Source organism: Culex pipiens, chromosome 2 (assembly GCF_016801865.2).
Source record: "Culex pipiens pallens isolate TS chromosome 2, TS_CPP_V2, whole genome shotgun sequence".
NCBI classification, from domain to species: domain Eukaryota; kingdom Metazoa; phylum Arthropoda; class Insecta; order Diptera; family Culicidae; genus Culex; species Culex pipiens.
In genome coordinates, this window is record NC_068938.1 from 180,707,375 (window position 1) to 180,731,021 (window position 23,647).

A 23,647-nucleotide genomic window follows, 5' to 3' on the forward strand; every position below is an offset into this window, starting at 1 on the left:
AAAAAACTTAAAATGAAGATATCTCAGAAATTTCTCGATGAAACATTTCGCTCTTAGGCGCATTGGAAAGCTGAGAAAATTTCCTATAAGACACATTTGAAAGTAGCGATGACTATTTTTTCCTGAAAAGTTTGTTCTAGAAAACACGCCGTGCCAGAATACCAAGTGGTACAGAATATCAATTGGCAGAAAGCTAAATGCCACAATTGAAAATGACAAAAAAGTCATTAAAAAAATAGTCAACAGACCGAAAATTGAAAGGCAGAATGGTAATAAAGCAGTTAAATATTAGGCAAAAAAACTGACTACCACAAATTCAAACGGCAGAAAAAGTTATTTGGCCCAAATTCAAAAGGCAAAAACGAAAAATGGGCAGAAAGAAACGGTAGCTAAATAAAAGGGCAGTACATTGAAAAGCAGAAATTCGCCAGAATGGTGAATGATAAACAAGTTATTTCAATAAACAGAAAATTTTCAATTGAACAATTGCTCAAAATACCTTATATTGAAAGGCAGAATAGCAATAAGTCAGAAAATCAATCGACTTAATATCGTATGACAAACATCGGAATGGCAGAAAATTTTAATCGGCAGAAAACTGACTACCACAAGTTCAAACGGCAGAAAAAGTTATTTGGCCAAAATTCAAAAGTTAAAAACGATAAATGGGCAGAAAGAAACGGTAGCTAAATAAAAGGGCAGAAAATTGAAAAGCAGAAATTCGGCAGAATGGTAAATGACAAACAAGTAATTTCAATAAAAAGAAAATTTTCAATTGAAAAAAAGCTCAAAATACCTTTTAATTGAAAGGCAGAATAGCAATAAGTCAGGTAATTTATTCGGAAGAGCAACTATGCAACATATAATAAACATAAAATTCGAATGATTTTGGAATGGGTGTAAAAGTTATTCGGAAGAATTTCGAATGTTAAAAACGATAACTTGGCCTAAAAGCACAGTAGCTAAATAAAAAGGCAGAAAACTGAAAGACAGAAATTGTGCCGAAAACTGAACGACAAAAAGTTAAATATACAAAAAAGATTGATTTTTTGGATCGAAAGGCAGAAAGTTGTATCGACTGGCAGAATAAAGGGCAGAATCTTCAAGAAATCGTGATTGTCTAGCAAACTTCTTCAGACAAAAGCTAATCAGATAATTGCTTACACGGTATAAAAATTAAATGGTAGCGATGTTGAAATGCCAAAAAAAACAAATGGCAGAAAATATTGATCGGCAGAAACGATTAATAGGCGCAAAAATTTGAAGCAAAATGATTTAAAAACAGAAGATTACTTACGCAAAAAGTCATTCAGACGAAAATCAAACGGCACAAAAGTTGATTCCCTGAATTTGAAGGATTGATCAACTTTTATTCGCAATGGTATCAAATTTAAAATACATTAGAGTTAAGATAGCCTATAATCATTCCATTAGCGCGCTGTTCGGCCTTCAGGGCAAGTTTGCTCTAGCGAGTTCCCAGAATGTCTGAACCATCTATAATAAAACGAGAAGCCGCCGCGGCAGACGTGTCGGGAACACAGTTGCCCCGGAATACTCTCGATGGAGACCAGCTCTGAAATATATGTGTTCTAGATTACGAAACGACTCGGATGGAATAATAATTTATTGCCAGTGACAGTCGCCACAGTCCGTGGTGGATTAGAGCACGGGACGTGAAATTGCTAACCCTTGGCTCGAGGTGTCCAAAAAAGTTGCTATCACGATCTTAAAACCCCGACAGCCAACGGTTACCCGGAGTACCAACCGGTCAATCCGCCCGTCAGGTAGGGATTAAAACGCCCTCTTCTCGGTACCGACTGCCAAATCCAAAGGTCCACGCTATGACGCAAATTGGTCCACCGGGACTGTGCCAGCTGCCGGACTGTCTCGGCCGCCCAAAACTCTTGTTGGTCACCAGTTGGTCACAGACGACGTGTCAATCTGGAGCTGGAATCAATCATGCGATGATTAGCTGAATGGAAATTCTTGCGCGCGGTCTCGTGTGGGCGCGCGGACCCGGGGAGATGTCGTGATTTGTTAGCTTGTCGGTCAACGGTTTGTGCGCGGTTGTCCCGGAGGAATCAAGTGTCGATGAACCTTTGAATTGGGGGATTTTTTCAGAATTAGTTTATTAGAAATGTCTGTGTTGCCAGTTTTGACTATTTCTCGGCTTACTGCTAAAAAAATATTTTTTAAAGTCCGAGCAAATTAAAATTTTGTTCCGTCATTCGATTCCTTATACAGTCGACTCTCTGGCTGTCGATCTTCTCGATACCAATAATTCTTGATCTATAGATGAATTCTTCAGTCCCTTCAATCTGCATGCTTCAATTATCTTCATTCCTCGATATTTTCCCTTGCTTGAAGGATCTCTTCCTCGACGGTCCCTTGGATTCTGTTTGCTTTAAAAATCTCTTCCGGTTGTCAATAATTTCACTTTCTCATGGCTTGCATAGACATTTTTCTTGGCGAAACGAAGCTTTGAAGGGTGTTTGACATTAGTTTGTTTTTGTTTGCTGGACGTTGCCATGATTCTCTCCCATAGCTGGGTACCAAGAAAATCATATTTTTAATCGAGTCTTCATTTTGCATCGTTCTGTAAATTGATGATTCTCTTCCTCGACGGTCCCTTGGATATTGACAACCAGAGAGTCGACTGTACTTCTTTACAGAAGAATCAATCTAAATCTCACAGTAATATCAATCGTTCTTGAGATATTTCAAATTAAAGAGATTATTTGACAGCTTTAAAAAAGTCAATAGCAATGATTACGCAATTTCATGTGTGTTTTCATTCATCCCAGCTGTTAGCACCGTTGAAAAGTCACTTATCTTTCGAAATCGCTTCATTATTTTCTATTTTGCTCCCTCATTTCGCCTCAATCACCGTTTAAACAACACTTTATCCAAGCAGCAAACAATGTGACATTCACTGCCCGCCCGATCCACTAAATTTTCCCAAGCCTGCTTGGTTAAAGTTGACCAAAATGGGTTTTAGCACCCCTTCAACGGGCACACTTGGATCAACCTTGGGAAGGCCGGTGGACACCACCGTTTAACAACCCTCCCCCAACAATGACCCATTCATGCTGTGTTTTGCGTCGTCTTGGCAACACGGTGCGGCTGTCTAATTAAAATATCAACACAGTCGTCGCTAAGGGTCCCCACAAGCTGTCAACCGGTGAATTGCATGTGACATAATGATGTGATTGCGTCGCGAGCTGTCAAATGGAAAGGTGTTTGCGGCGGGCAGAATGAGACAATTTGGAGACGGTTTTTTTTATCCTTGCACGTTCCATTAGATTTCGACATGCTGTGAGTTGTGTGAGACAGCATGTTTCGCACCATGCTGCTGATTTGCGATTTCCGGCAGAGTTAAGCTACTAGAATTGTCACCTAATTTGATGTAATTTTACGTTGTTGGAGTCAAAGGGTGTCTTGATAGTTTTCGAAACTCTTGAAAATTTTCAATTTTCAATTTTCAATTTTCAATTTTCAATTTTCAATTTTCAATTTTCAATTTTCAATTTTCAATTTTCAATTTTCAATTTTCAATTTTCAATTTTCAATTTTCAATTTTCAATTTTCAATTTTCAATTTTCAATTTTCAATTTTCAATTTTCAATTTTCAATTTTCAATTTTCAATTTTCAATTTTGAATTTTGAATTTTGAATTTTGAATTTTGAATTTTGAATTTTGAATTTTGAATTTTGAATTTTGAATTTTGAATTTTGAATTTTGAATTTTCAATTTTCAATTTTCAATTTTCAATTTTCAATTTTCAATTTTCAATTTTCAATTTTCAATTTTCAATTTTCAATTCTCAATTTTCAATTTTCAATTTTCAATTTTCAATTTTCAATTTTCAATTTTCAATTTTCAATTTTCAATTTTCAATTTTCAATTTTCAATTTTCAATTTTCAATTTTCAATTAATAATTCAAAATACAAAATACAAAATTAAAAATATACAAAAAACAAAAATACAAAAATATATATATAAAAGAAAAACAAAATTAAAAATATACAAAAAACAACAATACAAAAATACATTAATGCAAAAATACAAAACAAAATACAAAAATACAAAAATACAAAAATTCAAAAATACAAAAATACAAAAATACAAAAATGCAAAAATACAAAAATACAAAAATACAAAAATACAAAAATACAAAAATACAAAAATACAAAAATACAAAAATACAAAAATACAAAAATACAAAAATACAAAAATACAAAAATACAAAAATACAAAAATACAAAAATACAAAAATACAAAAATACAAAAATACAAAAATACAAAAATACAAAAATTTTCAATTTTCAATTTTCAATTTTCAATTTTCAATTTTCAATTTTCAATTTTTAATTTTCAATTTTCAATTTTCAATTTTCAATTTTCAATTTTCAAATTCAATTTTCAATTTTCAATTTTCAATTTTCAATTTTCAATTTTCAATTTTCAATTTTCAATTTTCAATTAATAATTCAAAATACAAAATACAAAATTAAAAATATACAAAAAACAAAAATACAAAAATATATATATAAAAAAAAAACAAAATTAAAAATATACAAAAAACAACAATACAAAAATACATTAATGCAAAAATACAAAACAAAATACAAAAATACAAAAATACAAAAATTCAAAAATACAAAAATACAAAAATTCAAAAATACAAAAATACAAAAATACAAAAATGCAAAAATACAAAAATACAAAAATACAAAAATACAAAAATACAAAAATACAAAAATACAAAAATACAAAAATACAAAAATACAAAAATACAAAAATACAAAAATACAAAAATACAAAAATACAAAAATACAAAAATACAAAAATACAAAAATACAAAAATACAAAAATACAAAAATACAAAAATACAAAATACAAAAATACAAAAATACAAAAATACAAAAATACAAAAAAACAAAAATACAAAAATACAAAAATACAAAAATACAAAAATACAAAAATACAAAAATACAAAAATACAAAAATACAAAAATACAAAAATACAAAAATACAAAAATACAAAAATACAAAAAATACAAAAATACAAAAATACAAAAATACAAAAATACAAAAATACAAAAATACAAAAATACAAAAATACAAAAATACAAAAATACAAAAATACAAAAATACAAAAATACAAAAATACAAAAATACAAAAATACAAAAATACAAAAATACAAAAATACAAAAATACAAAAATACAAAAATACAAAAATACAAAAATACAAAAATACAAAAATACAAAAATACAAAAATACAAAAATACTAAAATACTAAAATACTAAAATACTAAAATACTAAAATACTAAAATACTAAAATACTAAAATACAAAAATACAAAAATACAAAAATACAAAAATACAAAAATACAAAAATACAAAAATACAAAAATACAAAAATACAAAAATACAAAAATACAAAAATACAAAAATACAAAAATACAAAAATACAAAATCTAATCTAATCTAATCTAATCAGACCCTAGCGCAGCCAATCTTTCGAAGGGATCCTGGAGAGTGCCTTAGGTTAGATGACGCCTAGCACTCTTCTTGTCATTTATTAACGTTTGTAGTGCGCCATTGCATTAGAAATGCATTGAAACATCACAAGCGTTAAAGCGGCCAGGCCTACTGCGTAAAGCCGTATCGCAGAGGTGATTCGTAATTGGGTTGAGTTTGAGCACTGAGTGTTCGAACAACAACACAATTCTGAATCGACAGGGGAGGAAGAAGCGTGGGGACACACCACCATACGCTCCGAGATTTGGTTGTATTCGTTGGGAGCACCATGCTAAGAAAGGTTTGGTACTCCGGGACCCTCTGGGATGGGACATTGTATTTCCACGAATGCCCTGGACACTATTTGCCGTGGTTATAGCGCCACAACTCGCTCTATACAAAAATACAAAAATACAAAAATACAAAAATACAAAAATACAAAAATACAAAAATACAAAAATACAAAAATACTAAAATACAAAAATACAAAAATACAAAAATACAAAAATACAAAAATTAAAAACCTAAAAGTACAAAAATACAAAAATACAAAAATTAAAAACCTAAAAGTACAAAAATTAAAAACCTAAAAGTTTGAAACACAAAATGCTTAAAACACATAAAACAAATTTAGGATACCAAAAATAATAAAAACACTTAAAATACCTAAAATACTAACAAAAAACTCCTTAGTTCGATCATACAACAAAATTTCTCACACATGATAAGTTGAAGTTCCAATAAATCGTCTAAAATTACCTTCAACGCCACAATAACAATTTCTTCAACTTAAAATAGTACCACACTTGACCTTCTACCTTTCCCCTTCACTCGGAAGAGGTCGCTCAAATTTATGCATGCATCACGACGGTTCTGATGCACCACATTTGAATTTCATGCCGACAGCGCAAACATACCTAACCTACCGTACACTTCAGGAAGCCAGCTCCAATCCAAATGTCATTTGCATCTAAATGCATTCCCCCTCCCTCCCGCCTTGCTCCTCCCAAACCGATGCAGATGTCACCGGCGTACAAAGTTCCGACGGTCCGGGTTCATTTGGATCCATTTCACTTCGCAATTGGCTCGCTAGTGAGGTTCTGCAAGCCATTTTCGGGTTTTTATGGCAAATTGGCAGCCATTATGGCAAAGTGACAGCTCGCTTTGTTATTGTTCGGTTAATCAAAGCGAATGCAGAGTTGCCGTTCGTGATTTGGAACCACCCTAGACAAACCGGCAGAAATGCCGGTAGTCTCATCGGTCGTGATTTTGATTGGGCCGGGAAACGGCAAATGTTCTCCCGTGTGTGAGTCTTCTTGGACGATGTAAGTGCACACGGATGTTTTGGAACGGTTCCAAAAATTTCTCCGTGCCCGGATCGATCCAGCTGTGTCGAAAGAAGCGCTGACTCTAATGCGAGCGGTGGCGTACTTGGATGACAACCAAATCCATTTAAGGGGATATTTTGGTAACATTATTGACAAATTTGGCGTGAAATATGGCGAATTTCTACGATTGGATTAAGAATGTACCTGATTTACTGCCGACGGCGGTTGTTTACATTGCAAGATTTTGCCATAAATCTTCGAGCTGTCAGTTGCGCCATAATGGCGTCGTTCCGAAACTGACAGCTTAATTGATAGTGTCATCGCAATGACAAACGAGAATGGCGGCCATTACCGGGTGTCGTTTCCGACAGATGTCAGCCGGAGACATACTAATTATGTCAAAGGTCTGGGCTTACTTTGAGAGACCCAAACGGGGCCAGTATATTAATGGAATTAATTATGTACAACGGTCGAAATGTTAACTAGCCAGACGGCTCGACGTTTCGGTTGTCGTTCCCCGCCCCGTGCTGACAGCCGCCCTTCGTCGCTGGGAGCGCTGTCAATTAACCTAGAAAATGCAACTATACAAAACCGACCACAAGTAAACAATGTCGGACGCGTATCGATCCGCGGCGAAACATGTGGGTCGAAAGTCAAGAAGTTCGCGTGACTTACAGCGATCCCGAATCCGTAATTTCTTCCCCAAGTTCACCGAACCCCCGAACCCCCGTTTTCTTTGTAGGTTACCAATTGTTATGTAAGCAGGCCATGAATAAAACACTTTCGCGCGCTCCCTTTCCGCGCGCAACATTTGTAGCGCTCCCTTGTGCATCGCTGCAGCAACATGCAAGGGACGCCTACTGAGCGTTCGCCCGTGATTGAAATTCAATGAGTTTGTCGCGCGCGAGCGAGCGCGATGAATATTCATCGCGAGCTTTTCATCCGAGATTCGATGAAAATAGAGTCGACCCAACGAAAAAGTTTGACATTTTCAGCACGGTCAGCGAACCTCAGCGAAGTCGCATTCATCATTTTTTTTCTGCCTAAAAGTATTCCAATTAACATTCCTCAAATTAACAGACAACCACTCAACTAGCCAGACATTCGAAGTTAGAGTAGAATCCATTTGGCGTGTACAGTACATGGCGCACACACGGGCAATTGATGCTGAAATTATGCATTAAATGCATTGATTTTTGACGAGAGCGCGCAGGGCAGTGAAGTGGTTTATTGTAGGGTTTTTGCGGTGGCGTTTTTGTGTAAAAACTGAGATCGAAACGGATCAATAGCCGGGGGTTGAAGGTATGCTAATTTTACTGCTCAATCGAACGCAGCTTCAGCTAGCTGGGGAAAAACATTTCGAATGTTGGTGCGCATACGGCGAAGCCACTTATTAGAGCTTTCAGCAAAGGGTTGAAAATGAAAAACGACGCGTTGAACTTGAGTTATGGTATTTGGCATGGAAAGCACCACCTATAGAAAGAACTACAAAATTGGCGTTTGAATATTCAAATATCTTAATCTTGAGAAAGCATACAAAAGACCTCGTTTCAACTGTCACAAAAATGTCGACTGATCACAAGCACTGGGGAGGACTCTTTAGAAAAAAAATGTTATACGGGAATAAATCCAGTTTTTATTTAGAATTATTTAGAATACACTGAAATTAATTTTTATGCATTTAAAATAAAATAATGGCTTTTTAACTTTATTACAAATTTGTAAACAAAGGAAAAAGTTAAAACAAAAATTTAACATTGACCAGAGCTGAAGTACAAAATGTTTGAGTAAAAGTTTAATAAGCCTTATTTATCACTAAATTCCTAAAAAGAAAATTACTAAACATTTTGTCATTTTTTAAATTTTGTTAGAAATGAAATGCGTAATCTACAACTAAAAATTACTTCTCACTTTCTTCGCTTAAATTCGCAGTTTCCGTGTCATTTTCAGGTTATTTTTTTATGTTCAGTTTTTTGCAATTCTAAAATTACAATAAAACTTTTTTTATTTTCAGTTTTTTTTTTCTATTAACTTTCTTTTATTAAATTCATTTTATATGAACAATATTTATTGATTTAGGACATTTTCAGATTTTAAAAAAATATTTTTATTTAGATATTTTTTTTACGTCAATAGGATTTTACAAATTTTTAATTTCAATGACAAATTTTGGTAAAGACGTTTAACATGAGGAAAAAAACATTTATGAATTCATTGATTATTTCCAAATTTGTGGCAGTAGCATAAATGTGAACATAAAAAACAGTTAAACTCAGTTTTTGGAAACTTGAGTTTTAAAATTTGAGATATTTTTAATTTGAACTCTGTCACAAATTTAAAAACAATTTTTAAAGCCTAGATTTAAAAATATGCCAAAAACCAGAGAGCAAAAATATTATTATTGAAAATTTTCATTTAAAAACGATACTTAATCCACCTTTAGGTGGTTGGTGCCTTCCTCACATTCATAAAGTCAATACATTCAGTCAAAATAGCAACATTCCCTTAACATGTTTAACAAATCAATTTTATTACTGATTTCTTTTGATAGGGTTCGCAGACCTTCAATTTTTCTAGCTCATCGGCAAGGTCTGATAAAAAAAAAACTATCCAACGAAAGTTCACATGGAAGATTCAGACAATATTTTTATCACAATATCTCAGATCCGGCCTCCAGAAAGTATATAAATAACACTTAAGTGCCAATAACTTTTGATAGGGTTGTCAGATCCTTGATGTTTTAGGCTCATTTGAAAGGTCTTTCGATTATCTAACTAACGATGGGTCGCATGATGGACCCGGACATAATTTTTACTGAAATATCTGAGATCCGGCCTCCAAAAAGTGTATAAATAACACTTAAGTGCTAATAACTTTTGATAGGGTTGTCAAATCCTTGATGTTTTAGGCTCATTTGAAAGGTCTTTTGATTATCTAACTAACGATGGGTCGCATGATGGACCCGGACATCATTTTTACTGAAATATCTGAGATCCGGCCTCCAAAAAGTGTATAAATAACACTTAAGTGCTAATAACTTTTGATAGGGTTGTCAGATCTTCAATGTTTTGGGCTCATTGGAAAGGTCTTTTTAATACCTTTCTGAAAATGTATAACATGATAGGGTTTCTTGCAAAAACCACCCTTTTTACAATCTTCCGGACATACGCCAAAATCGTTTTTTTAGCATAACTTTTGAAGTACTTAACTAAACTTGCTGATTTCAAATAGAGACCTATGGGACCCCAAGACGGATCGAATGAGACTAATACGGTCAAAATCCGTTCATCCAGTCCGGAGATAATCGAGTGACAATTTTTTTGTCCACCCACCTACACACATCCACACAGACATTTGCTCAGAACATGATTCTGAGTCGATAGGTATACGTGAAGGTGGGTCTACGAGGTCGAATTAAGAAGTTCATTTTTCGAGTGATTTTATAGCCTTTCCTCAGTAAGGTGAGGAAGGCAAAAAACATGTGTTTTAGTTCATTTTCAGACAAATAGAAAAAAAAAATAATTAAAAAAATAATTAAAATTACATATTTAAAAATAATTGAGCGATTCCATGTCAAATAGGGAGTCGGTTGTACCCGACCCTCTCCGATTTCAATGAAACTTTATAGACATGTTATCCTAGGCCATATAAGCCATTTAGTGTATATGGAGTCAGCTTCACTCGATAATGACATTTGGGAAGGGCGTAAGTGTTTCAAATTTTTTTTGTATTTCGTAAATATTGCTGTATCTCAAAGTCGTTGCATCGTATCAAAAAGTGGTCAAAAACAAACTTGTAGGAAATTTGACGGGCTTTCCGAAAAATACAATGAAAAAACACCCAACTTTTACGAGATTTTTTGATTTTTTAATTTAAGAGTCAAATTTTGAGGTGAACCCACGATTTTTGTTCGTTAATTTTTTTACAAAAAGACTCACGAAAAATACAGTTTTTTTTAATGTTTTGAAAAGTGGTTAAAGATAATCTTATGGGAAATTGGACGAGCTTTCCGGTAAAAATATTTTCGAGACTGAAAAATCAAGTCAAAAAAAAAATCAAGTGCCAAAAATCATGAAAAAACCTGTTTTTTCAACATTTTCTTTCTAAAACCGCTGTAACTTCACAAGGATTGGACTTAAGACAATGGTCAATTTGGAGACTTTTATGCAAAATTGTCTGGAGAATCGACTCTCGTTTTCGGCTTTTCACAAAAAAAATAACGAAAAAAAATCGTGGGCTCAACTTAAAATTTGACATTTAAACTTAAATATCAAAAAATCTCAAAAAGTGGACTATTTTTTCAGTGTATTCTTTCCGAAAAGCCCGTTAAATTTCCTACTAACGGCTTTGACCTTTTTTTGATACGATGCAACGGCTTCGAGATACAGCAATATTTAAATTACGAAATAAAAAAATATTTTGAACACTTACGCCCTTCTCAAATGTCATTATCGAGTGAAACTGGCTCCATATACACTAAAATGGCTTATATATGCCTAGGATAACATGTCTACAAAGTTTCATTGAATTCGGAGATGGTCGAGAAAAAAGTACCTTAAAATTACTGGGCTGGAATTGCTCAATTACAAAATTTTAAATTCGTGGCAATTTTACTTGCCTTAACTCTTTCCGGCTTGAATTCTTTTTGAAATTTTATTTTTAATTAATGATGGATAAATAATTATTATGACTATACGAAAATTATAGGCCAGTTTTGAAAATTCCGATTTTTGGGTCATATATATGACCCATCAGGTCTGAAAAGGTTAAGATGATACGGGAAGGCACCTTCAAAGAAAATTCCGCATCTTTAAAAAAAAGTTCTGTAGGTTGCAAATGGTTAATATAAAGATAGCAAGCATTCTGTCGAGTTCAGGAATTAATTAAAGTTGCACAGAAGTTTTTCAAGAACTAGCGTCCCGTTTCACATGAAGCACTTTTGCGATACTTTTTATCAAAAAATTATAAGTTCTTTTTGATTAAAATTTAAAATTTATGTTTGAATACTATAGAAAACATAAGATTTCTTCAATATTTCCTAACAAAATAAATGCTGGTTATAATTTTGACTGTTTGTGTTATTTCTCTAAAAAAATGCATTTTGGTTATCTTAAAAACAATGCGCAAACTTATTTTGATAAGAAATGCTAGTTTTGCATATTTAAAATGTTTGTGTGTTTGATAAAAAAATTAATTTTTTTTTAGTGTGTAATAACAACCCTTGTCGAAGATCATCAAAAGCCTATCTCAAAATATTGTTTTTTTTTATATTTTGATAGCATTTTGTATTGACAGCTTTCAAAAGTGTATAGAGATTTGTATGGACGAACTAATGATGCAAAAAGGTTTTTGTCCTAGAAATTTGCTGACTGTGTAAAAATGCAAAAATAGTCGTTGTTCGAGGAGTAAGAGAATTGCGAACATTCGTTTCTCAAGTAACTCTGAGTGGTCAATACTGTGATCAAGAACTAGGCTTTGGTTGTTTTGCTTCTTTTTAAGTCTGGTCAAAAAACAAAGCTTCAGCTAATATTAATGAGTACAATCGATCATTACTTCAAAGTAGGCCCTAACCTTGATTTCTTATACCACAATCCCTTCAAACCCGCACTCTAATACAGACTTCAAGCGGGGTCATTACAACTATTTCGCTAATAACCGAAGACAACCAAATCATAACCGCGTCGAATCGTTCGAACCGCGCAGTTTCCGCAGATCACCGCGCGCAAGATTTGCTCTCCTTTTCCAAGCCACTACCTCTATATCCAATTCGTCACGCCAATAAATCCGCTCAATTCGGCCGTAGGCGACGAGCTCGAAGTCTTAAACGGTCATAATTTGCTCTCGCCGCGATTAAACGCCCCCGTTTGAGGTTAGGATTTTTTGTTGTCCTTCTTCCTCAACTCTCCGGGAAGGCGAGCAAACCCTATCGTCACGTTTTCAACCTAGGATTTGATCCAGGTTGGCCATGCCATGGTGCCGATCTAGTTGTAGTTGGATTTTCTTGAAGTCCGTCTCAAATCGATCAAAGAGATCACGGTGCAAATTGAGACATTGCATGTCTCTGCGAAATCTCCCACCTGGGACGGGGACCGACGAGGTCAGAAGGACCTCGCGAGTGAAAGTACCCAGTTGGTTGGTCTGTACCGATCGTCGCCCTCGGGGTAATCGTCGGCGACCACGTGTGTGTCTCGTAACCTCCTTCTCTGTCGAATATGCCACGCTAAACAGAGATTACGTAATCGTAACGAACGGTAATTTTTACTCCACGGAGAGGTTGGTTAAGCTGGGAAGGGATTGATTGGTTGATGCAAGCACCAGCAGCACCTGGGGAGCTTTTGAGCAGCAAGTTTTAAGATATGAGCTTCAACCATGCGAGAAGGGTTAAGTACTGATTGTAAGGTTATGTTTTTTGTGCTTCTCAGAAACCTTTTTTATTTTGAAGGGGAAGAGAGCAAAGTAGGCTTCCTGAATCATCTGGTTTATTGCTAAAATAACCGCAAGGTTGGCGGAAATGGGAAAGAACTGATTTACTCAAATCTCGGAAGCTTTGCTCAACAATCAACGCATTTCAAAATCCGCTTCTCAACCTCCGAAATATCACCGTTTGACCCCCTAAATCTTCCACCCAATTGCTAATTAATCCGATCCAATCAACGGTAGCAAAGTCCTCCATCGAGCGACCCCCGGTGGGTCGGTCACCTATAGCCCCGAGGGTTCTCTGCCGACCCCTCGGCGGGATGTGTTAATTCAATTGCGCAACCCCCCCTCGCTTGGTCGACGACAACGGTTGGAGTTCGATTGACTCTGGGTTCAGGTTGTCAACGCCCTCTTCACTGCGGGATTTTTGGGGTTTTCTTGATCAGGGATGCGAAAATTTACTTATTTGGAGATTTGCGTTTGAATTTGATGGAATTCATAGCTTTGACGTGTGTTCAGCTTAGAGGTTCGATGCAAACTCAATTATTTTTTATTTTTTTATTTTTTTCTACAGTTTAGTTAACAACCCTGTTTCCAACATCCTCGCATGTAGCAATTATGGAACTTAGATCAAATTATGCCACCTCATATGAAAAGGGCTCCCCCCACCCCTTCCTTGTGAGGGATGGACCCCAAAAGAAAGACAAATCGACTAGAAGAAGAAAAAAACCTTGTCCGACTCCAAGAGAAGGGAAAGACTTTTACTCTCGGGGCCGGTCGTTGCTAGAGTCGATCGATTTGAAGGGTGTGTCTAGCCTAGCCAAAGGTAAAAGATAAAATTTATTGCTCCTTTGGGCGTTTTGGAGCCAGCGTGGATTCGCCGTTGGGGCTGCTACAATTTGTGAAGGGTTGACGGAATGATAATTGTCATAAGTGCCTTGTGCTGGAGCGAAACTCGATTGTTGGGATCTGGAACATGGAATACTTTCTCTCGGTCGATAAGTAATAGGGTTAATTATGGTGTTTGATTTGATGTTATTGCTGCTATACTTAACCCTTGACTGTTTATTTTTTTCGGGGATGGACCTTCGATTAAAGTGTGTATGAAACTGTCAATCTACGATTTTTTTTGCGAGTTTTCACTTATTATAAATTTCAGCAGTACATATTTCATTAGGTTGACAATATCAGTTTACAGCTTTCAATAATTTTCATTTACCAGTTTGAATGTTTCTCAGCTATCCATTTTTTCTCTTATTTTTAAATTAAAATATTTCCTGCTGAAAGAGTCTTCAATGCCTTTAAAATTTAAACTGTATTTTTTACCCAGAACTTGAGGACGTAGTTCACGTTAACAATCGAAAGACCCAACAGAAATAGTCGAACACGCGGGCAAAACTGCTCCCATTTCTGTCTAGTTTCTACCCAACAGTTGTTGCTACTGAAATTGCACCATTTCACTTTCATTGAGAGCCCCAAAGGCAACCACTTCCCAGAATCACACCACAGTAGGCTTGGACCATCTGCAGTTCACTAGGCCAACAACCCCTTGCCCGAGGGGCCACCGCGAGGCCTTCAATTTCCTGGCCGTGCCCCCTCTCGAGTGAGGACACGGTGAGAAATTAAGTGATTGGAATTTTTCTCACCGCGGCGCACTCACTCGTCGTCCGCGGAGATGATCGTGATGGCACGCAAATGAAATAACACTAATATCATACATTTTTATAAGGTTGGCACCGTTTTGAAAAAAACATCCAAATCCAAGTAGGTTCTTCGTTGTTAAAAATAACCAAAACATCACTTTGCGTATGTCGTCGTCATGACAGTCGTCACGGGGTGTAATTATCTGCTCATAATGTTTGCTCGTTACTCGAGGAGGGAAGACCCACGGCATCTAATCACTCCGTCAAAAAGGCCAAAAACCCAAAAGTTTTGACAGGCTGGAGGCCATATTTCGTGCCATCCTAGCACCAAACAAGACGGTGGTAGCCCAAGGTGGTCATTTGTTGACCATGCTGCATCACTCTCGAGAGTCGTCGTTGGTTGGTTGGGTAGCTGCCCCTATGATAGAGTCGGAGTCTGCTGCTGACGAGGTAGTTAAATTAATCGGGCGCAAGTTTTTGCACCTTGCAATCATCTTCAATCTGCGTCGTCGTCGTTTTCTTCTCACAAGCCAGAGGGGATGAGACGGAGATGAGCACATCATCTTTTGCTGCTGCCTTGTGAGCACAGATTTGGGTAAGGTATGGAAAATATCGTAAAGGTTTCGAAATTGTGATGATTGAGCATCGGCAGCTGTGTGAAGGTTTTCGAGTTGTTTGGCGAAGATGTGCGTGTTTGATCAAGAACTATAATCGAGAAATGTCAACAAGCATTTGAATTTGAAGAAGTAAATAAATTAACCTGGTTTCCTTTCTTGTCTCTTTTGCAGGTATGTGCCACTTTGAAATCAGTTTGTTGTCCATTGTACTTGGTAAGAAGTATCCAGTCAAAATATAAAGTAATGTAATATCCTATAAGCTATCGGGTTTGTATAGGACCTTTTCAAATAAAACGCTGGAAACGATTTTAAAACATTCAGAATGTGTCCAATATTTAACATTAACTCTCAATACAGAACTTAACTCACGTTAACTCAGTCGTTTTTTCTCTTTTTTTTTCTTAACCCTTTCAACCAGCCTATAATTTTCGTATTGTCATAGAATCATTTTCCAATCAAAAACATTTTTGAAATAATTCAGGCCTAAAAGGGTTAAGACGGATTTATAATTGGAGAAATGTAGATTTGTCACCCCCTACAGCGTGGTACAGAATGCTATGCTATGCTATGCTGAGCAATTCTCTACGAAATCGGTCTTATTTCTTTAATTTTAATTTTTGTATTTTTCAATCCGGCTGAAACTTTTTTGGTGCCTTCAGTATGCCCAACGAAGCCATTTTGCGTCATTAGTTTGTCCATATAATTTTTCATACCTACAAATTTGGCAGCTGTCCATACAAAAATGATGCATGAAAATTCAAAAATCTGAATCTGTTGAAGGATTTTTTTGATCGATTTGGTGTCTTCGGCAAAGTTGTAGGTATGAATATAGACTACATAGACTACACTGAAAAAAATGTTACACGGTTAAAAAAAATTGGTGATTTTTTTTAACTTTTTGTCACTAAAACTTGATTTGCAAAAAACACTATTTTTATTTTTTTTATATGTTTTAGAGGACATCAAATGCCAACCTTTCAGAAATTTCCAGGTTGTGCAAAAAATCTGACCGAGTTATTAATTTTTGAATCAATACTGATTTTTTCAAAAAAATTAAACATTGGTCGCAAAAATTTTTCAACTTCATTTTTCGATGTAAAATCAAATTTGCAATCAAAAAGTACTGAAGTGAAATTTTGATAAAGTTAAAGTTAATTTTGATAAGATAAAGTTTTCAAGTTAAATCCATTTTCAGGTGAATTTTTTGAAAATAGTCGCAGTTTTTCATTATTACATTTTTTTTAGAAAAGGGACCATCCATAAACCACGTGGACACTTTTTTGGTGATCTCGAACCCCCCCCCCCCCCCTCGTGGACAATTGCCCATACAAAAAAAATCTTTTTTGTATGGAGCGTGGACAATCGCCATACCCCCCCTCCCCCCTAAAGTGTCCACGTGGTTTATGGATGGTCCCAAAGCTGAGAAAATTCTCTATATGTTCCTTTTTTTGAATTTTGTTGATACGACCCATAGTTGCTGAGATATTGCCATGCAAAGGTTTAAAAACAGGAAATTTGATGTTTCTAAGTCTCACCCAAACAACCCACCATTTTCTAATGTCGATATCTCAGCAAATAACGGTCCGATTTACAATGTTAAAATATGAAACATTCGTAAAATTTTACAATCTTTTCAAAAAAGGTATTTTTTAAAATTTTTAAACCAAGACTAACATTTTAAAAGGGCCTAGTATTGAATGTTTGGCCCTTTTGAAATGTAAGTCTTGATATAAACAATTTGAAAATATTGTTTTCGAAAAGATCAGAAAATTTAACGAATGTTTCATTTTTTAACATTGTAAATCGAACTAATACCTAGTTGCTGAGATATCGACGTAAGAAAATGGTGTGTTGTTTGGGTGAGACTTAGAAAACATCAATTTTCATGTTTTCAAACCTTTGCATGGCAATATCTCAGCAACTAAGGGTCGTATCAGCAATATTCAAAAAAGCAAAATATTGAGAATTTTCTCAGCTTTCAAAAATATTTTTTTCAAAACTGGGCAAACATGTGCACCAATTTTAAAAAAATGAAAAACTGCTACTATTTTGAAAAAAAATACCTAAAAATGGCCTTAACTTGAAATCGGTGCACTTTATCAAAATTTCACTTAAGTGCTTTTTGATTGCAATTTTGATTTTACATCGAAAAATCAGTATTGATTAAAAAATTCATAACTCGGTCAAAGATTTTTTGCACACTCTGGAAATTTCTGAAAAGTTGGCATTTGATGTCCTTTAAAACAAATCAAAAAATCTATTTGCAAAGCAAGTTTTAGTGACAAAGTTAAATAAAAAATCACAAAAAAAAATTTCCGTGCGTCATTTTTTTTCAGTGTAGTCCATATCCATACCTACAACTTTACCGAAGACACCAAATCGATCAGAAAATTCCTTCAAAAGATACAGAATTTTGAATTTTCATGTACCGTTTTTGTATGGACAGCTGCCAAATTTGTATGGAAAATTATATGAGCAAACTAATGATGCAAAATGACTTCTTTAAGCATACCGAAGGCACCAAAAAAGTTTCAGTCGGATTAAAAAATACAAAAATTAAAATTAAAGAAAAAAGACCGATTTCGTAGAGAATTGCTGTTTTATTACAGAATTTTGGTTAAAACAAATTTTATTCAATTGTTTTAGCGATAGAAGAATTTAACAGAAATTATATCGGGAGCATATATTTTACAAAAAAAAAAACTAATTTGAGTGTAAAAAAAGGCCTATACTGTGGGATCTGTGGTCCAAAAATTCAAAATTAGTAAAAGCCTTCAGATGATTAACATACGCAAATAAACGTTATACAATATATTCAAAATAGATTACAATCGACTTTACTATGTTTTAAAATTTAAAATATTATTTGGAATGGGGGGAGACAAAAACTTGAAATAAAGGTTTAAATAAACTCAAAAAAAAACATTTCTTAAAATATCTTGTCAAACATTTCATTGAATAAAAAGACAATTTTTGTTTTTTTTTGGTTATTTACTAGTTCGGCTTACGTCGTAGCGAGTTGGTATCTTCTAGACATTTGTTGAGCTCATTGTAACAAACATTTCTATTTTAAAGGAATGAAAATTGGTATTTCAAAACGAAAGTTATAGCCAAAATACGATGAAAAAGACGCCATTTTGAAATGTTATTATGTAGATAAGGTGGTGGCGTTGGTTCTCGCTCTAGGAAGCAACTGAAAGTACACATTCTAAGGTACATTTGCTGAAAATATTTCGTAGGTTTTTTTGTTTAACTCATTTTTTTCTCATTTAATCTTTTTTTGCTCATCCCTTTTGATAAAATTTACCAAAATTCGTTTTTCAAAAACAAAAAATAACAATTTTGACAAGCTTCATAATTGTCTAGAAGGGTTAAAAAATTCACAATGTGATCTAGTATCAAGTAAAGTTTTTTTAATCTTTATAGAAATTTTGAATTATTGGATCACAAATCAGTAAATGTTTAGGAAAAATGTTTTCATAAATGCATAAATATTTTGCCAATTTTCGATAGTAAAGAAAACTTGTTGCGGACTACACTATAACCCCGATGGTTTAACACCAACTGTTGTCAAACGAACGGGGTCCCTTTTTAGTTTGACACCCCTTTTACACGGAGTTCACACACACTACCAAACGTTTGTTTTGATAGTGTGCGTGAGCGTCGTGTAAAAAGTGACAGGTCGCCATTTTTTAGTTTGACTTTGACCAACCAACGGGGTACAAACTAAATAAGTGTCAAACGAAAAAGTTACCAACCACCGGGGGTTGAGTGTATTCTGATTGTTAAGATGTAATCAAGCACTTTGAAGTGCTGATAAGTTAACCATGTTGCTAAACTCCCATAATTCAAAATTTAATCAGTTCCATAATTCACCAAAACAATTATGATTATCATTTTTGCATAACCGATCGCGCTAAATTAATATCTCATCGGTCTCGGTGTAGTTGTGCGGGATAATCGACTTCGACGGCGAGTCAAATTTTGGGGGCGCGAAAAATTGATGCCCGATCGATTGAAAAATAATAATCGAAAGCAATTTGGCCGATGATGTGGTGATGATGGTGCCAGCCAAGCGAGATAGAACACTATTTTTGCATTCATGAGCTAAATTGATTTCGGCTGAACTGCAGCAGATTGGGGATTTCGGGATAATTGGGATGGTTCCTCTCGTCCATTTATTCACACTGGTTCCCCCGACCGGACTGAACTGATGGGTAACATCTGTTGGCACTTTAGGTCAATTTGCTTTATTTTAGGACTGATTTAAGGGTAATTGGTCACTTTCACAAAGGTTTACACCGTGGAGAAATTGAAACACGGAGAAATTATGAAAGTCAATTTGTTTAAAATTATTGTTATATGACTGATTGTCAAACAAAAACAAATTGCAGCAATTACAAAAAATAACATCAATGGTTGGTCAAATTTGACCTTCCCAATATATAAAGCGTTTTTTTATTTACCAATCTGTCATCCGGATTTGTTTTGATTGCTAAATGCTAAATTACAAAATTCCGCACAATTAGCCCGGCTGGGAACCAACGCGTCAGGGTTCTCAATAATTGCGTTATGTGTGTCGTTGCGCCGTTTAGGACCGCCGCGCAGCTGTCACAGAAGTGCTTTGTCATTGAGCAATGCCATCTCGTGGCGAGCATCTTTAATTGGCGCTTCGGCCGCAATTATTGTTGGCGTCGTCGGTGGATTGCGGAAGGAAGGTTCAATTCTGCGGTTGTGTGCCATACGGGTATTTGAATTGAAACCGCCAACCGTCGTCGTGTCCGTTGTTTTCTTTTATTGGTTAATTGGATGCACTTGATTGCGCGGTCACCGGAATGGCAGTGGGAACTTGGCCAGTGTTCCCACAGGAAAGTGAGTGTGTGCACCGAAGACGGAAGTCGATCCGCAATGCTCTGCCAATTTGGTGCAAGAGTGACAAAACGGCATATCTGGACGGTGTCATCTTTCGCAAGGGGATCGTATATTGTTGCACCTATAACCTTAGGAATTCTTGGGGATCTCGCTGAAGTTGAGAAGGAGCAATCGAACCCGCGTGAGAGTGCGTAGTTTGGCCTAGCTTTGTTTGCATAGGGGAAGGAGGCTTTTTTTGAATACTTAATAATATTTTTTTTTTTAATTCACGGAAAAAATCAATTTTTGAAATCGTGAATTGTGTTCATGAATTTGAGAACCTTAAAGGAATATATTCGCGTTTAAAGTTCAAATGCACCATACTCATGAATAAATTCTTTCGTGGTTCTCAAAATCATGAACACTATTCACGGTTTCGAGAGTTGATTTTTTCTGTGAATGGTTTTTGAGGAAACGAGATTCAGACAAGAGGGATTCGGGGATGGGAAACTATTTTTTTGTATTTTAATAAAATATTTTTTTAAATTTATTCAAAATTGGAATTTTGAAATCATTTTTGTCATCACTGCTGTCATATTTTAGAATACCTAGTTAGCGTGAGAAAACCATCCACCGGTGAATCAGGTAACTTTTTTTAAAGCAGAACTATTTTTTTAGAATTAATATTTTTACCTATACTAAGGGCAGGTAGTTCAGGGCAGCGATTCTCAACCTTCTTCTAGGCTGGTATCCCCTACCATGTAATTCAAATAAGCTCGGTACCCCCGTTGAGAATCGCTGGTTCAGGGAATAAAAACCTTCACAAAAGCTGCCCATAACCTTCAAATTGTGCTGCAGTTTCTCCCCGTACACCGTATGGTAATCCATTCCAAAGTTCAAAGCACCACATCACACTTATTTTTTGCACTTCTGGCCTACGGTGTGGACCCTCTGAACCGCCGTAAGGCCCTACCACAGCTAGAGAAGCCGGGAGTTCAACGAAAGGCTCGCAATTAGCATACAATCCATACCACGCCATATGTGCAACCTTTGGGTACGAAAGCATAAGAACCTGCGCGGAACGTGACCTTTGTGAGGTTTTTTTTCTCTCTTCTGCTCAAAAAAATATGGATTGCAATCAAAACTCAACCCCAAAATCAAGATCCAAGCAATCCGAGACTTCATCAAGTGGCGGCTTGCAGACGAGAATTTGCCAAATTTCGCCACATTTTTATAGACACAGCCTACCTAGGTTTGCTGAAGATTTGAGAGGCTCTATTCTCAATAGTGGTGCCGCCGCCAACGTCGACTTGCCTAATTAATCTCGTTGCCAAATGGATTGAAACAACTCTCCGGCGAGTTTGTGTGTGTTTTTCCTTTTTCAAGTGCGCGCACTTGCGGAAAGTAAATCAGTGGATCAAGATGTGAGACTGGAGTGTACGTGAATGGAGATCATCGTGATCGAGTAATCCAATTTTCTGTTTTTGTTTTTCTCACCAGTTTTGTGGTCATATCACTTCACCATGGTCAATGGGAATCTTGAGGAAGTTTTGAAAGTGGATCAAATCAGCTAAATTTAAAATTAAGAACAAAAAAAAGGAAATTTAAAAAATATGTTTGTAACCAAAAACCTAAGGAGGCTGGGAAAACATTCCACACATTCTCGCACGCTTAAAAAGGAGCAACAAACGGAGCAAACAAACTTTAACAAAATAATGCAGGCCAATCCATCAGCTCAGACTCACTGTTTGGGTAGGTAAAATTTGCAGGTTGTGTAACCAATTTGCACACGCTCACCACCAAGCAATTGCAAGTAGTTTTGCGTGCAACATGGATATTATAATAATCTCGTTCGTGATGATCTTGCATGCGTGTGTGGTTTGGAAAAGATGCAATGGTTCGGAAAATGTGCCTCACTTGGTTGAGGGTGGTGATGAAAAGTTTCACATGGAACGAAGGTGAGTGACCGGAGCTGGAAACTCGAGACAATTAGGTTTTTTTTTATTAGTGAAGCAATATTTAGGAGGAAATATATTTAAAAAATTAAGCAAATTTAAATTCTCCAACAAATTAATTTGAATTCAATCCAATTTATAAGTGGTAATTAAGATTTATTTGATTTTATAGATTAAGCTAAATTTTATTAAAACAGCAGTAAAACCAGGTGACATTGATTTAATATACAGTTCAGACTCGATTTTCCGAAGTCTATATCATCAAAATCAAATTATTCGCTCTACAGCATTGCCTTGGCGTTCTCGATTGCGAGATTCCTACTCGAAACTAGGTGTTCGAAGGCTTGATTGTTGAGGCAATTGAAAACCTCTTTTTACACCTAAGCTTCCATCCACCCCGGGATTTGAACTGACGACCTTTGGATTGTTAGTCCAACTGCCTATCATTGACTCCAACGAGGCAGGACCCAGGGAGACGACTCCTACACCTGGACTGAGCTAACGACCTAACCTCTAGGTTAGACCGGGGCCAACATTTACTTCCCTGTCCGACGGAAGGCGTGATCAGACAAATCTCGTCTCAAAATTTGCCACCGGGACCCTCTGGGATCAAACCCAGGCTGACTGGGTGAGAGGCAACCACGCTTACCCCTACACCACGGTCCCGGCCGAAGTCTATATCATCGGAAGTCTATATTTTCCGAAGTCTACATCATCCGAAGTCTAGATTGTCCGAAGTCTAGATGGATAAAAAACATATTCCTAATTTACTCCAGTTTAACATAAAATTCGATTGTGACCCCATTGTAGTCAAATTTGAGTGATTTAGGGCCTGATAGAAAAAATATAACTAATTTTCAACATTGCGTTACAGTCATTTCGGTTGCCATCTTGGATTTATAAATATTCAAATTACTTTGGAGCATATTTGGGGTCATATTTTTCGTGATTAAATTTTCGAAGATTCGATTATCTGAAGTGATTTTTTTTCCGAGATGTTCGCATAATCGAGTCTGGCCAGTAATTGAGTAATTCTCTTGAAATTTAATTTTTTTTTTTTTATTCCATGATTTATTTATTTAGGCTCGGTAGCAATAAGCGATAAGGAGCCGTGTATCTCTTTTACAATACAAGTTAATTATTACAATTAAGTGAATGAATTTATGGTGAAATGAAGTGTCCGAGAAGCGGAGCTGCTTCGATGATTTTACCCCAAAAAAGTTTAATTATAGGCATCAACGTTGTTATGAGATCAACAAAAGATTGATCAATTTGATATACACTACATATTCTCGAAATAATTAGTTCA

At 35.5% G+C, this 23,647-nt stretch overlaps 1 protein-coding gene and 1 long non-coding RNA gene across 3 annotated transcripts in view; both read left to right on the plus strand.

Moving 5' to 3' along the window:
* Positions 1 to 23,647, plus strand: part of LOC120426615 (protein shank-like) — a 216,040-nt gene that overhangs the window by 158,200 nt on the left and 34,193 nt on the right. The window lies entirely within an intron of this gene.
* LOC120426625 (uncharacterized) lies at positions 15,079 to 15,848 on the plus strand. The gene is made up of 2 exons (XR_005606725.1): positions 15,079 to 15,515; positions 15,704 to 15,848. It is a non-coding gene; the product is annotated as an uncharacterized LOC120426625 (long non-coding RNA).